This window comes from Hippocampus comes, unplaced genomic scaffold, assembly GCF_001891065.2.
Source record: "Hippocampus comes isolate QL1 unplaced genomic scaffold, H_comes_QL1_v1.1 scaffold22, whole genome shotgun sequence".
NCBI classification, from domain to species: Eukaryota; Metazoa; Chordata; class Actinopteri; order Syngnathiformes; family Syngnathidae; genus Hippocampus; species Hippocampus comes.
The window spans coordinates 2485080-2502087 of NW_017806175.1; the positions used below are offsets into that span (position 1 = coordinate 2485080).

At 43.7% G+C, this 17008-nt stretch overlaps 1 protein-coding gene across 2 annotated transcripts in view; it reads right to left on the reverse strand.

The window, feature by feature from the left end:
• The window catches only part of lingo3a (leucine rich repeat and Ig domain containing 3a), a 33096-nt gene extending 16788 nt beyond the window's left edge, over positions 1-16308 (reverse strand). For both annotated transcript variants that reach the window (XM_019897112.1, XM_019897113.1), the window contains exon 1: positions 15996-16308. The gene's annotated coding sequence lies outside the window, so the exon portion shown is untranslated. The remainder of the gene's footprint in view (positions 1-15995) is intronic.
• Positions 16309-17008: the final 700 nt, after the last annotated feature.

The window sequence follows — 17008 nt, forward strand, 5'->3', positions numbered from 1 at the left end:
AACGCAGAATTAGGGAAGACCGGCAATTTCGGTTGGAATACACGCAATTTATTATACAGCAGAGTAAGGGGAGCGCATAATGAAATTGGCTTATTTCGAGCCGGGGTGCATCCAACACAACTATTACTGACTGGAGAAGCACTGCAAGAAGGAGAGGTACAGCCGCTCGTTCCTGCCGACTTCTGTCAGGCTACTGAATAAATGCACCTGAAAACCTGGATTCTTCCCCACTCACCCATTGTAAATAGCACAGCTACCTTATGCAGCACATACACATATTTTGTATTTTTATATTGCATTCTGTCCTGTGTACAGTATATTTTAAAAATATATATATTTCGTGCATACAAATCTACTTTCTCTACTTCCCTCCAAACTTTGCTGCTTTACATTGCAAATGTCGCCATTGTGAGACAATAAAGGTTTTCTTATCTTATCTCCACCACCATTGATTGTTTTGAATATCAGGTATTAGGGGGATAAGACATAAAATGTCTCCTTTCAAAGAAGGCTGAGAAAGATTGAAGTGTTCATTCAACAATATGTTGTCTATAGGGAGTGTATTTATTTTGCTACAGAAAATGGATGGAAAATTTAATAAAATCAGTATTATTATTAACGTATTCATTTTCAACGACATCGAGCCCACTCATGATTGCGAGACACACACACACACACACACACACACACACACACACACACACACACAACAACCCATTCGGACATATACCCTTTTATTTCTATATATATATATATATATACACACACACACACACACACACACACACACACACACACACACACACACACACATAAATAAATTCTGAGTACAAGGTGCCTAAAATTGTCTCCCTTCCAACAAGTTGCCATTGCTCTCTCTCATCTCATCATAGACATTCACCCTCTATTCTTTATCTTCCACTCAAAAGCTGTGCGGATCTCCAAACCAAAGCACTGAAAATATCTGCATTACAGTGGTTTACAAATTTCACAGACAAAGTGGGAAATTCACTTTGACGCTTACCTATGTTGAAAAACATAGTTGATGAATATACTGTATACCTTGGTGGTCGGAAAAGGTTGGTCCACAGCAGTAAATGAGTTAAATTCACACCTCAGTAAAAATCTTTTGAATAGAGCTCTCATGACTAGGAGGCCTCATTAAAAGTTGTTGCTTTCCTGCACATTCCATTAAGGTGGTAATGTTCAGCTTTTGAATTTCACAAAGGTTAATTTCAGAGTGTTGATGACAGGATGACTTGCGAGGCAATTAAAGGCCACGTTACCGACACAAAGATAACAGCTGATGCTTCATCCTCAAGCATCACATCCGGGTGCTCGTCACTCATGGGGTAATTGTGTTGAGGCATTTTGTCTGCTTGAGTAATGAAGGAATGTTTGTCTGGAACGCGGCATCTTTTCAGAGCTACCAGACTGTATCTGTGCCACGTCTACAGAGAGATTAGCTCATCCAACGAGAGGCTTCGGGGTGTTCAAAGCCACGGGTTTGGAATGATAGCGATGAGTGGAAGCGCTGACCTTTACACAAGTTAAGTAAAGCAGTGCTTTGTTGAAAAGGGAACAACAAAAGTCGAAAGTGCAGCGGCGAGAGATGTCCCCTCTCTGTGACAGAAGGAAGAAAAGATGTGAAATACTTTGGAGGAGGTGGTGAGGGATTACACATCCTGACAGAAACATGCGGGGAGGAGAGCCGAGGAAATGGGTTGTGAGGCACTGTGAGCCAGGCGAAACGGCAGCCATGCGTAGCACGCCGTGGTTTGGCTGGCTGACAGTTGCAACTTGTCATCTTAAAGAGCTGGAGAGATGTGTCATGGTTGTCTGCGATTAATAGCGGAGCCCATTATACGGGAGGTGGGGACAAAAAAAAAATGTTTTTAATCCAAATGCAAAAACAGTAACACCCTAACTTGAGAGTGAAAAGCGAATCTTGGCGTGTGACAGCAGTTGTCAGCCTCTGTGATGAGGCTTCGGTGACAGGAAACAGAAGGACGGAGGTGGAAGCAGATTGATGAGGAGAAGGGGGAGAGGCAGCCTCAGCTCAATCTTGCTCAAAAAAAACATTTGGGCATTATTTTACTCGTTAGCTTAGCAACTTGGTTTACAATGCGTTTGACACAATTTGACAAAGTCACATTTTAATTGCTTGTGTACACGTACTTGGGTCTCAGTTGTCACCAATCAAGTGTGAATTTCCACAACCAAGTCAATCTTTGGTAAACTGCCGATGTCAGAAAATGGAGCTTAAAACAAATGAAATAATAACATAGAGGACCAAATTCCCGAAAGGTATTGTGTGGCTTTTTGGTAAAAATGGAGCCGGGGGATAGCATCTCAATAAATTCACAAAGCACGTGGAGATGGCGAAATGCTTCACTCACTGAGCTGCCAAGCAGATTGTGTCTCACTGCGCTTGTTTTATTTGTGCATATTTAGATGAGGTCATACATTATATTTGGCAGGGAAATTGCAAATGAGCCCGATTGGCAAAAATCTTAGGTACGTACTGTCATGTCATTTTCACAATGATGCAAATTTTATGCCATTTCACCCAGTACGTTCATTTAACTAAAATTGTTATTAGCCTCCGCGACCCTAGTGAGGATCAAGCGGTTCGGGAAATGAATGAATGAATGAATGAATGTTATTAGCCTTTATTTCTTATAAATATGACTTAAACATACTATTCCATGGTTGGAGTCACCATCTTAACCATCACAGCCAGAAAAACAGAAACTTAACCTGTGTGCCAACATATAAAGAGAATCACACAGGGACAATCCTGTCCCACATCCTGTCGTGGTCTGACTAGTTCAAGCATGGCTATAAAGCAGTAGTTTCACCAGCAGCTGTTTTATTTGTCATCATGGTACAGTAATGCCAAATTTTTGTCGGCCGGGGAGAGCAGTAGCTCATTTGCAGAAGACAGGACCCCCGAAGACTTAAACAGGGTTTTTTATGACTCGTCAGAAGAGCTTTTTTTTTTTTTTTTTTTTAAAAGAAAAACATGACAATATTGCCTTTATCTCAGTGTGACCACAGTCTTTTTTTGCCACCTGTAAACCATTTCTTGCAAGCAATTTTGAATGAATCTAGGATTGCAATCACTCTGTCAGCACTGATTTCCCTCACTATGACTTGGGTTTCGCTTTAAATGGCCTGTCAGAGCTGTCAGTGGCTTTTCAGACACTGTTGATGCGTCATCGGACGGAACAGACATCAATCATAAATAGCCTCCCGTGTCCTACACATAATGCCTGTCGCATAAATTATGATTATTTATAATGTTGTTATCCATCTAGCAATTTTCGATAGCATTTTTCCTCACGAGGGTCCTTGGTGAGCTGGAGTCTCTGCCAAATGACTTTGGGCAAGAGGTGGGCGACACCCAGGACTGGTTGCCAGCCAATCAGAGTTAATGTCATAAAACGTTGTTTGTTTGGGGCCAGATGGTGAATAGAGTGTGAGGCTATCATGTTTTGGCGTTGTTGTCTTGTTAAAAGCCATCTGTGCGTTAGTTCAATGCCATACTTTTACATTCTGCAATTGCTTTGCGGGAAGTTATACACTAGTGATGTAACGTATCAGAATTTACAGGCAGTTATACAGTAAACCACCTGACTTGACAAGTATATTTAAAAAATTAAAATAAAAAGTAACTGACACTCGACCCAAATCTTTGATTGCCTGAAATACAAAGTTTGTTATAGTTTAAACTAAAGATACTATATCTGTGGTCCCAAAACACTTCCTTTCTCAACGTAAAAATAAATGGCTTCCAAATTGATCCCAAAAAAAATATTCATCAGACTTTCATGTGAAGCAGCACAAGACTCTGAAACTTTCACAAACAACCCAGGCTAAAATTAGCTCCCCCACAACCTACGGAGGTCTTCATCTCTCAGTCGAGATGTGTTAATTCAACATACCTCTTTGACACCAATTACTACTTTCCTATTGGTCAGGGCTCAAGCACCATTTTGAGGCATCTTAGCACATTACAGAAAGATTTTGTATGATTCGGATTCAGTCGGACTTCCTGGAACAGATTCATAACAAAAACCGAGGTTCCATTTTATACGCAATTACTTTCAGTAGTATTACATTTTGGAAGCAAGGAGGATACTTGGTGGGGGGAAAACAACAGATGCAGGAAGTCGCATCAAGTAGCTCCAGAGAAATTTAGCCCAAACTGAAATGGGAAATGCCAGTTTCCAGGATGACCAATCTGTGTCACCGCGCCACTTAGAGGCAAAAGACAAGATGGCGGCGATGCAAAGAGCCTCCGTCGAGGTACAGCTGAGGGCAACGAGTAATTGGGCCCTCGTCTGCATGTGAAACAGATCCGTTGTGACACAACACGAACCCGAAGCCAGAAAACCCCAACGAGAAAGTCTTCGTTGCCGCAAACGGCAGCAATCTCAGCCCGCTCTGCGCAAATTATTTAAGAGTTCCTTTGAGACGATGCGCTATGACATCAGACAGAGCGAGGCAGTCCCAAAAAAAAAAAGAAAAGAAAAAAAAAGAACAACAAAAGTGGCTCTGATTTGACGGAGGTCTTCATCTCTCAGTCGAGATGTGTTAATTCAACATACCTCTTTGACACCAATTACTACTTTCCTATTGGTCAGGGCTCAAGCACCATTTTGAGGCATCTTAGCACATTACAGAAAGATTTTGTATGATTCGGATTCAGTCGGACTTCCTGGAACAGATTCAGAACAAAAACCGAGGTTCTATTTTAGACGTAATTACTTTAAGTAGTATTACATTTTGGAAGCAAGGAGGATGCTTGGTGGGGGGAAAAATCAGATGCAGGAAGTCGCATCAAGTAGCTCCAGAGAAATTTAGCCCAAACTGAAATGGGAAATGCCAGTTTGCAGGATGACCAATCTGTGTCACCGCGCCACTTAGTAGCAAAAGACAAGATGGCGGCGATGCAAAGAGTCTCCGTCGAGGTACAGCTGAGGGCAACGAGTAATTGGGCCCTCGTCTGCATGTGAAACAGATCCGTTGTGACACAACACGAACCCGAAGCCAGAAAACCCCAACGAGAAAGTCTTCGTTGCCGCAAACGGCAGCAATCTCAGCCCGCTTCGCGCAAATTATTTACGAGTTCCTTTGAGACGATGCGCTATGACATCAGACAGAGCGAGGCAGTCCCAAAAAAAAAAGAAAAGAAAAAAAAAGAACAACAAAAGTGGCTCTGATTTGAGCGTGAGGCTGTGGGCGGGTGATGACAGCGAACCCGTCACGGGATCAATGCGTTTCTTCGAAATGAAAGCGCGATGACAGCGTGCGTGAGAGGAGCCGAGCGGCATTTGGACGATGTCTGCCGGCAGCGCTTCTGCCTCCCCTCATCAATTCAGAATGCTGTCTTCACGTCCACTCCACTCATCCACTCCACGTGCTCTTCAGCTCACCTGTCATGCGCCAGCGATGTGACGGCACGCCATCGAAGCCTCACTGACGTTTGCTTGCTATTTATAAGACTACACGCGACACGCTATACAGGAAAACGTATAGCACTACGATGGGCAATTCATTAGGTACAGTCTAACGCGAGACAATACATTCAATCAACAAGATTTCAATGTGTTCATTTCTTGCAAACGTACGATTACGATCGCTGAGAACAGGGCGTAGAACAATTAAGTGCAACAGCAACATGCTGCTTCACCATGTTGATCATATGCAGCAGCCTGTGTGCTCATTAAATTTTCATTACGTCTCTTTTTGCGTTTACGGTCCACATCTGGAATGAAAAATCAGGTTGGAGGGCCGTCTTCCAAGCGCCAACTTCACAGTGGTGATTTGTGCTGGCCCCCGGCCAAATTACAACATCCACATGCGCAGGAGCGCTGACGGTTCCTTCGAAACATCCTTTGCACTCTTTGATCTTCTGCATGGACTCCAACGAGTCCGTTTCTGCTTCCGCAATGTCAAAGACAGCGCGCCTCTCGCAAAACTGAATTTAAAGGGAAGGAGAGGTTTGCTTCTGTTACCCGCGAAGCTCGTCGGTTGTGTTCACACCCACAACGGAGCAAACCGCCCGTTTCTAACGGTTGCGCGTCTGCCAAAGTACCGAAAGAAAGAAAGCTCCACCCATGCGCACATAAATGAAGATGGGTTCCATTGAGCAGATGCATGGCAATCGGTACACATAAGCTGCCATGACACTTACACATGGAGCCAATTCATGATTACAAACATTTTGTCTACAGTTGCTTGAAATAGGGGGTACAAAAATAACCTCCAGTAATGAGCCGTATGCTGCTTTAGAAATCTAAAAACAAAACATCTGGGTAAAATTCTTCGACATCACCTTTTGCTATGTATTATAGTCGAATTTGTCCGTTCGTGCAGTGATACAAAAACAACATATTCGACATTCTACATCATGTACATGAGTGGCGCTTGGGCAAATCGCAAACTAAGAAAATATCGGTGCGGAATTTTGTGTTAGACTGGATACCTAATGCGGGCAAAAGTGCATGTCTACCCGAAGACACAGTAGTTCATCAGCAGCCTGAAATAAAGCGAGAGGAGAAAGTTGACAAAAGAATCTCGGCAGACTTCTTCTAATCAAACAATTTTGACAGGCGACCCCTGATGAAAACGGAAGAGAGCGCGCATGTGTGGCGGAGTGTCTGTTGGGCACAATCTCATCGCACCAGCCTGCCTCGCTTAAACACACACACACACACACGCACAACTGCTGATTTATTAGTTTCAACGATGCAGAAAGAAAACAAGGGAGAGATCGGAAGGATTTGACATCCCTTTCAAATGATAGCTTGGGAAAAATATATAATGCGTCCCCTCTCATAACAGTATAGTTTTAGTGTGTCATCAGATCACTCCAGAATCCATATAACTCATTCAAACATCGGAGAAGAGAACGTACTTATGACTCCCTTTATGTCCACATGAGTTCAAAGCCATCAAATTCTTCCTTATAACGGAGTTAAACCCCAAGTAAAAAAAAAAACAACAAAAAAAAAAAACAAAAGGGGGAGAATAGCAGCCGAGCGCCAATTAACATTTCCCTAACGAAGTCAAATGTGACATCTTTTCGGTCAGCTGGCAGCTGGTCTTTGTAATCCTTTAAGTTAAGCGTTCAAAAAAAAAAACGGTAATGAAGACAACGAGTCCAACAGGACTTTCTGACCGCCGCCTGACCTCCGTATCATTAAGCTCTACACGGAGGAGGACTACCATTTAAAATCCCTCGCGATCAACACAATCTCATGAATATACAGCGAGCGGTGAACACTCTGTGGAGTTTACGAGAAATTAGAAGGAAATGGTACAAATAATATACGGGGATCCAAACAACTTGGAATTAAAACTATCATTTAAGTAAGACATCTTATGCATTTTCTCCCCCCCAAAATTAAAAACAGCTTCCAGGTTTCGAAAAAAAATTTCCCCCCCCCATCAATATACCCAACGGACCAATATCACAGCAAAGTTTACATTCTCGATGCGACTGAAGTCAGCCCGGTTTGGAAGGGTTACCTCTATCTGATCTCCGGCTGCGCTCTCATGCACCAAGTCCAGCTTTCGTTACAGCGACACCTCAGGACGGCAAAACCGGAATGACCCTCAGCACAAGGAACATTTCATGTCCATTTTTCATTATATGGCTCGAAGAAAATAGTCGCACAGCATTGCCTTAATTTCTTGCACAGAAAATCCAGTCAAAAGTGACACGGCCTACTTTCTGATTTAATTCTAGGCCGGCGTCCAGACGTGGAACGCAGTTTACAGGCCGATGGAGGAAACTCAATATGTTCCGTACTTGTGGAGAAAATAGTTTTTACACCCCCGGAAGACCCTTGAGAATACGTCGCAAGTGGCTCTGGATTGCATAAACTCCCCGCTGTGCTACGTGCACTTACTTTCACGTGACGCTAACCGCATTCCATCGATTAAAGCGGCGTTCTCGGCTTCTGTTTTGCGCTCGCTAGGATGAAATTGAGATGATTGCGTTTCAGAGCGGAGGCAAAAGACAAAATGAGCTGATAAGCCCCCGTTCCGGTGTTTCTTACGACACGAGTCTAATCTGGGCTGTAATTACATCACTGGAAAGTGCCTGATGAAAGCGCTATCGTGCGCGACCATGAAAAGCTGGGCAAAACTCGAGTCGGCCCGGCGGACGCGAGTGGTTCACAAGTGGGTCGACAGGACGGTATGTCGTGGTTGCCGGGGCACAGCTGCTGCAAATGCGGTCGGTAAACCAACTGGAAGGAGTGAAAGCCTCCGAGCATTGAATCATTTTATCGCCGGGAGCCGATAGACTGTATTTCCTGATGTGACATAAATCTTTTTCGACCAGTGTTCTTTCTCCTAAGTTGTAAGTGATAAACTCTCAAAGGCATCCAGAAGACAAAAGTCGCAGATGATTTTGTGGTACGCTTGCCTGACTTGGGAGGCAGGATCAGTTTTCAATCAGGGGTGTGAGCGGCAGTGGTTTTCTGTCTCGGTATGTGCCCGGGGATTGACTGCTGACCAGTCCGGGGTGTAGTTCACCATTTACAGCGGATGCTCAACTCGTCATATTTTTCAAATACTGTACAGTGGTACCTCTACTTACGAACGTCTCTTCATACGAAATTTTTTTTTTTTTTTTTTTTTTTTTACGAAACACCTCAAGAGGAAAATGTTGCCTCTTGTTATGAAAGAAATTTCAAGATACGAAAGGTAAAAATACAGCAGGGAGGGGCTGCTACTCGCAGCTCGGAGTTTCCTGAACGCAACATACTTCTAGCTGCTCTGCCATTGGCTATTACTGAGCATCTTTCTGGCATCCCATTGGCTAAGATGGACCTCTATCGTATGTGTCTGTGTGTGTACAGATAAATAGTGTCTATGCAGCGTCCTCGTCATTTGCACCTCGTAAATGTGAATCACCCAGAAAAAGTGTTCACGAGTCGGGCGATCGCTCACTATGCCGATGTTTGCCTTGGACATTTTCGAAGGATTGTTAAAAGCCGACAAAGGCAAACGTCCTTGGATTAGTTCTTTACAACACGCCAGGCAAAAACCACTTCTGAGAGAGAACATGAACTAAAGAGGACAAAAACCGATGAGGATGCAGTTAAAAGTTAAATGACCATCATTTTTATTCTTTATGCTATTCATTGTTTTGTTTTTTTACATTCTGCACAACTCATTTATTGCACAATAATCTAATTGTAACATGTATTTGTGACATATTTTGATTCAGCTTTGTGCTTGAGAGAACACTCATGTCTGAATTTTGGGGGGGCGGGGCTTGGAACGGATTAGGGCACATACATGGAAAACACGTATCTACTTACAAATTGTTCTTGTGAAGAAATTTCTTCCAGAACCAATTAATTTCGTACGTAGAGGTACCACTGTATAGGGATATCTATTTTTAGCCAATCAGGATAAATGGTCTCTCATTAATTATGAGTAAGGTTGCTTCGTTCATCTCTGTTGTCTGACTTTCCGGTCTGTGTCACGCAAATTTTGACCTGCTGACTTTCAGAATGTCTTTTTGCGCGACTGTCGCTGAGTTAGGAACTGACTCATTTCTTGTTCACACTGAACGTAAGTCAGGCCTCACTTTTTAGAACGGCTCTGACTAGTGAGTTGATGTGTCGCGCAATTATGGATCTCTCTCTTTTTCAAGAGAAACCAGCGCGACTGATCAATCGCGGCGACTCTGAAGACCCCACGAGACCAAATTGCTTATTTGCTTGCCCTCTTAGCAGGGTAATTGCGTCACAGTTGCGGACCGAGTTCGACGTTTCCGAGACCAGCTGGTTGTATCAATTTCATACATTTTGTAATTCACTTCTACTCTAACGCTGGGAAACATCAAATTGTCTTTTATCTTATTTCTTTGTCTTCAAGAAAGAAGAATCAATGAGCCACAAGCTGCTTGCTTTACCAAGTCAAAAATCCAACATGTCATCTGCAGTGGATGTTATTCCCAACTGCTGATAGGAGCGCACGCTGCTCAAGTTGTTCTGCTCTTTTAGCTCCAGCCAGGAAGCGGCCGTCTCCAATATCACGTTCCACAAACTGTTTTCCGAGAAGGCGAAGGAGAGAATGGCACTTTGATCTAATTTGGTTTTATTCATAGATTTGATTCGCTAAGCGTGGATCAAATGTTGCGCTTTATGGATTGGAGGGAGATGACGTTCAAGTATGGATTCGCACTGGCTTGGAGCCAGACCGGTAAAAGGCAAGCGTCGGGAACAGTCACATCCAGATGGCGAAGGCGGGCAGGAGCCTCACATTCCCGTCATGGTGGTCCATTCGCGCTACTGAATGTTTTGCTTTATGGCTACTTAGTCACAGCATTTCAATCTGGAGGCAGCTTTGGAAGCACATAAAGTGAAATGAACCGGAGACAGCAACAACAACAAGTGTATCATACAGGAACGGCACTAAAACTGGACCGCCAATTGTTTTATATTCACCTAGCAGGAGCGTTCAGCTCAGCCTGTAAATAATATGACATCAGAGGAGCATGACGTTAGAGGAAGCTAGTGGTTCCGACTCCGGGTGACGAGTGCCAAAAAGTGGAACGGTATCGTCTGGTTTTAACCGATTGATATGGTTCACTTGGGTACGCCACAGAACAGGGTAATGGAAATGTAACAGTACAGGCTCTGATAATCAGATAATATAGAGAGATCTATCATTCATACAGAGACTACATAAGCGGGCTGAAGCTACTGAATATCTTTGCGAATCAAGTACTCTACCAAATGTCTCATCGGTTAATCAAGTTGTCAGATTAAAATTCATTCAGTAGCAGCCAATTCTAGACCAAGTCTGAAGAGACGTTTAAAAAACGTCTTTGGGAGTGAATGAGTTAAAAAAAAAAATAAAAAAAAAGTGCATGGCTAAACAACATTCCCGAAAACAAACGTGCAGGTCAAGTGAATCAAAAAAATCCCAAACTTTTGTCAGCCTGTTTTGCAGTTAACATTGTATTTTGTTGTCTTAGTTTTAGGGTGAAATGATTCCAAACTTTGGATGTTCTCTGGATTTTACACACACACACACACACACACACACACACACACACACACACACACACACACACACACTTTCCGGAGTATCTTGTTAGATATGCAACATTAAGAGGTCGGGCCAAGTGGGTGACCATCGATCCCAAGTCCGAGTGAGTGAGTGAGTGAGTGAGCGTGAGCTGTGGCTGACAGCAGCTCCTGCCTGAGTGCAGTTATTTTCTTTGTGTGTTTTCGATGTTTAGTACACAAAAAAGTGTGTTCGCAAGTGTGGCTTTCCTTCCCCTCATGTGAGGGGCCAACTACAAAACCATTAAAAAAAAAATCTGTGTAAATCTCAGATTTCTGTTAACTAGTATTTAGTTGATTTATCCACCCCCTCCTGCACCCCTCCGCCCCAAAAAAATAAATGAATAATAATAATCACAATTTAGATGAATGGTGATACAGTGTAGGAATACTATGGTTTTGATTTCATCATGCTGCTTGTCTCAAAATCCAAGTATATATATAAAATATAACATTTATATTAGCATACCATTGTTTCATGAAAATTTGAAGTGATGAATCCACGCATTCATTTGATTGCAGAACGTTTTCGCTCATCCGAGCGGCCTCCTCTCTTCGCTGACCAGCAGCTTCAGAGCCCGTCAAGCCAATCCCGTCAACACCTGACACTTTCTATTCGAGCCCGACGGCCATTTACTTCAAAACAGGCCCATTAAGCATTAACGTGGGCTCCGCTGGACGTTTCGGCGCCGCGTGGGTTAGTCCAAAACAAGCTGTGATATATTCATTATTCATGTAGGCTAAGATAGTTATGAATTATGCAGGCCGCAGCATAAATTGCACCATTGCGACAACACATGAGGACTCCTCCACATGACAGAACTCTGCCGCGTTCAACATGGGTTTCATTAAATACATTTCCTCCAGTGCCTACGCAGTATTTTACCGACTAAATACTCTCTTGATTGCTTCCATTTTTTTCATTAGACGCTGAGATCTGCCCCTAGTGGTAAAACCAACAATTCGGAACACGCTGGAAAATCTAATCTAATGTGATAACATTATCAAATATTCATATGCTCTATGCAGGGTCGAAGAAGAAAAGTACATTAAAATTAAATAACATGAAAGTATAAACATCTCAATATAAGTTCCATTTACTATGGCGGAAAAATATATTACCAAGCGTAAGGGCGGATGGGACTTCATTATTTTAATTATGAAGCAGGGAGCTGGAAATCCGACAGTGAGTTATAGTGTCATCTTTGTTCATGCGACACCCCTTATGCAAATCCGCTTTATAGTTTTGCCGTATTTCTGCAAACATACCGGCCGACGGCAATTTAGTTGCTGTGTGTATTTCTTTTATGCAAAGTGGCGGATATCATTATCAACTGGAAAGGGGATCAATCGCATCCATTTGTTCACGTGTGTCAGTAGGCAACAAATTGGTGAGAGGAGCAATTGCAATTATCTGAGACGTACGTTACGTGTGCACACGTGCCCGTGTGTGATCAAATGGGAATTGGACCTTTCTGAACTACCCACCCATCCATCCATCCATTTTCCGATCCGCTTTATCCTCACAAGGGTCGCGGGGGGTGCTGGAGCCTATCCCAGCCGTCTCCGGGCACTAGGCGCGGGACACCCTGAACTGATTGCCAGCCAATAGCAAGGCAAACATAGACAAACAACCATTCGCGCTCACATTCACACCTAGGGACAATTTAGACTGCTCCATTGACCTGCCACACGTTTTTGGAATGTGCAATAAATGAATATTTTTCCAGTAAGTCTTTTGTTGCAAAGACTTCAGACTCTTTTCTGTCACATTAGCATTAGACACATTAGCCCAACACGGCATGGCTAGCGGAGAGTGCAAAGGTTTGTTAAAAGTTTGTTCCCATAAAAGAATTATATTGTTGTCGTTTTGGATCTAGTTTGGGTTTGTGGTGACAGGCAAGCATGGAATAAGTGATCACACGCTGCAATTTTTGTCTAAAGCCCATTGCCATAAAAGGCAGAAGCACAAAACAGTTTGTTTTGAGTTTTCTATGTCATTTTCCCTGTCATTGGAAGTTATTAATTATTCATATTATTTTTAATTTATTAATTAAAAATAACTTTTTTTTTAAAGACTGAATGGGAGGGGGGGGTAAATATTTTTAGGCCATCTCTAATATATTTAATGAGCCCAGTTCATCTTGTTTTATCATGATAACGTAGTCTAATTTAAATAATAGTCTTGCTTTCAGCAAGTGAGTGAGTAGAGCGGGTTTTTTTTTTTTTTGCCCTGAATTATTTAAAATCCACTTTTGTGGACTTGCTATCATCATCACAAATGTTCAAGAATAAAAAGCCCTTGATGTCGCCGAAGGTTGCATTTAGGTTCCAGCGCCACCCGACCCGTTTAATAGGCCTTGGAGTGGCGGACATTCAGCTGACTGCCTCACCTCCACAACGCAGCTATGGGAAAAGTCAGTCCGAGGCTCTGATTTCACCTCGAGCAGCATCGGCGCTCACATCTCACCAACCGTGCGTGCACGTGCGTTTTAGTGCCGCCGTAAAGCTGAAAACAATGCAGCTTGGCAGCGATATCGTTAAGTGGACTTAATGTGGCTCTTGAGCGCCGCTGACAGCTTTATGTGCAGCCGAAAGAATCAGAATGAGAAGAGCAGGGCAAAGAAATGGACGGCAAGGGGGGGGGCGAGGGGTTCAACAATGCACTCTGAAGGACTAATTGACCTGTCAGCAGACGTTTTATTACTGACATCATCAGCGCGCCCCTCTGCTCCGATTGCATTCATTCCAATGGCCACTTGCTCACATCGACGCTACAAAGCAACATTCGCGGCTCCTGACAGGTGGTTAACGATCCAGAACGTCACGATACAACAAAGTGGGGCGGATAATGACATGCCAAAGCTGTCCAGGACATCTTCAATCAAAATGAGAGGTGGCGGTTGCTCAATCAATAAGGACTTGGCTTGGAGGACCCATTTGGACTCTGTCGTGAACCAAAACGGAAGCGCCACCGACTAAGAATATATTGGCCCCCGAGCCTTCACTGCACACAGCAAGAACACAATACGGGCAACATACAAGACGTGACAATGAAGAAACAAGACTGTTGAGGCCGAGCTGATGACTGTGTGTTCACTGACCAAGTGCATATGTCACAGTATTCGGCAACATCTTTGCAAATCATCTTTGCCCATTAAAATGAATGGAAATGCCAGGGATCCGTTCCAGCCTCCCTCGCAAGAGCAAAACATTTGAATGTGTTTATAATAAGACAAATACTACAGTAATATAATTTATAAAAACATACAATAATGTCATAATTGAACAGAATGTAAATTAAAGGGCATTTGCCGCCTTTTTTGCTTCAATTCAATGGATATAGTGTTGCAGTTTTTGGTGTATGCGCCTTGGCCACCTGGGGGCAGTATCATACAGACATCGCGACACAAGGAGTTTCACAATTGACTCCACAAGCTGCAATATTATTAGTCATTTTTCGCTAGGGATAAAGAATATATGCCTGTGAGTATTGTTATATTATGTATATGTGTTGTCTCATCGTTTGTGTTCAAATATCAGTTGCTAAAAGGCTTACAACACCACAACATTGATAGATCCGTTAGCTCATCTATGGCGTTTTACAATGTTAGCATTACCTACACCGACTTTAGTCAGGCAAAGTAGTGTTGCGATTTAATAGGTGGTTATTTTTTTCAAAGTCCTCGTCTCATGTATTTTTTAATTAACACAAATATCTTAATTTGTACCACATATACATAAATGTTTATGAATATCAATCATATCAAATATACCAAATACACAAGTATATAAAAAAAAGTGGACCGACTTGTGGGTTTATAAATTTGTGGGGAGGTGGGGGTGGGGGGGGTCAAACCATCACCCCCACCTTTTATGTTAGACATGGCTGTCACGCTTTGTCTTACTCTGTGCTTCTTTTTCAGGTTTTGTGCAGCACACCGCCGTCACCATTTGTCACTTTTCTCATTCTCATTCTGGTGTCCAAATGGATTCTTTGCGCCACGTCTTTTCCGCCTCCAGTTGTGTGACAAAGAGTGACAGAAGCGCGCGACACAAAAGCCAACAGAAGAAGCGCACAAGGATAGAAGTCAACAATTTTAGAGCAGAATAGTGGCAAAATGGTTGCACAACACCATGACATAAGCAGTCGGCCAATTGGCATGGAGCCACATGCATGGCTGGCACAGCCTCGTTCCCTTTTTAGGGACAGTAGAGGCCTTGCCCAAGGGCACCCCAGTCATGAGCAGATTGCTGGTCTGGGCACTCAAACTGCTTCCTCTGAAATTCGGAAAAGGTGAGCAGTATGTTTCCTACTGCTCCAAGTGGGCTAATGACTGCTCTATCTGTGGCTTCGGTCAGCTTAAGCAGCACGTCAGCGCATCGACTGGGACATTAGTTAAATCTTCACACTGGGGGCTCATGCACAGATGCCATCAATCAATACAGTACACAGAGTGCCGCTCTTTTCTAAGGTGACAAGCAATGGAGGTGGAGGGCTCATTAAGGCTGCGAGACAAGCAATCAGCATCATAATTCCCTTTGGTGATAACTGCATTGTTGGCTATGGCAGGTGACAGTAAACTGTCCTGAAGCTTTTGGATGGGATGTGAAGAGGAGCCACGATCAAGGCGGTCTTAGATGTGACAAGCAAGCTACTGTGGGGGGATCGACTCAAAAACTGCAGCACCTTCACATCATTAAAGTCTGATTGAGAGCCGCTGGCCGAAGACGCGCACGCGAACGCACACACGTTCTCGTGACGTGAAGAAAAATGAAGGAAGGATAGTCGAGGAAGCGCTACAAAGTGGCGACACTCGTCTAAATGTAAAACTGGAGTGAGCGTGTGTTTAAAAAAAAAAAAAGTGTGCCGAATACGGGAAAGAGGCTCACCCAGGACGGGAACTTGAGCGGCGCTCCTTCCACATCTGCAAGCTGCTGCGATGTTGTGATGTTCTCTTGCAACAGCTCTCTCGCTCTTTCCCTCTAGCACCTCCCAAAACAAGCCCCGACCCTCCTCTTCCCATCAACGGGGGGGTTTCTTCTCCTTCCCCTCTTAGTCGTCGTCGTCTCCCGGCGGGCTTCGTGCCTCGGCGAAGCGGTGAAGGGCAACCACCAGCGGCTCGGACCGATGCTGCTCTCGACGCTCGGTTGCACGTGTGTGTGTGTGTGTGTGTGTGTGTGTGTGTGTGTGTGTGTGTGTGTGCGTGTGTACGAGCGCGCGAGTGTGTGTAGGAGTGCGCGTGTGTGTGTGTGTGTTTTTGAAACAGGACCCTGTTGCTGTTCAGTGAGGCTCATCTGGTCCCCCCGCTTTCTGTCTCTCTCCCTATCAGTGTGTGTGCTGCATTCAAGTCCGACAAGCAAAAAAAGGAAAACAAGCTTTTCGTCGAACATGTTCATCTCACTCTTGGCTGCTGTGAGGAGATGATCTGCATTTACACCCGAGTGTGTGCGTTTGAGAGAGTGTTAGTGAGAGTGAATGATTGACTGGCGGACATATTGACTGAGTCTATGCGTATGAGTGAATTATCAACAGGTGTGCCACAGGACCACCCGCTTTCACTTAATTAGTCCAAAAATCATTTCTTAACCACAAATAGCGTATCTTTCTCATCCACGTTCGCCATCTCAGTGGGGTAGAGTGACAAGACGAACAATTAAATGCTCTTGAGAGGACCGAGGTTACATAAAGAACCTGCGTATCCACTCGGTGCCAATTTTTTTTTTCCAATGTCGAATATGTGCCCTCGTTCCATAAAGTTGTACGTAAGTGTAGGATAGCAAAGGGCAGAAGTGAAGTCGGCATCCAACGAAGTATCTGAGGCGTAACTGTGTGTGAGAGGCTGGATGATGTATATGAGGCATAACTGTGTGTGAGAGGCGAGCGGGAAACGCGAACTCACTGA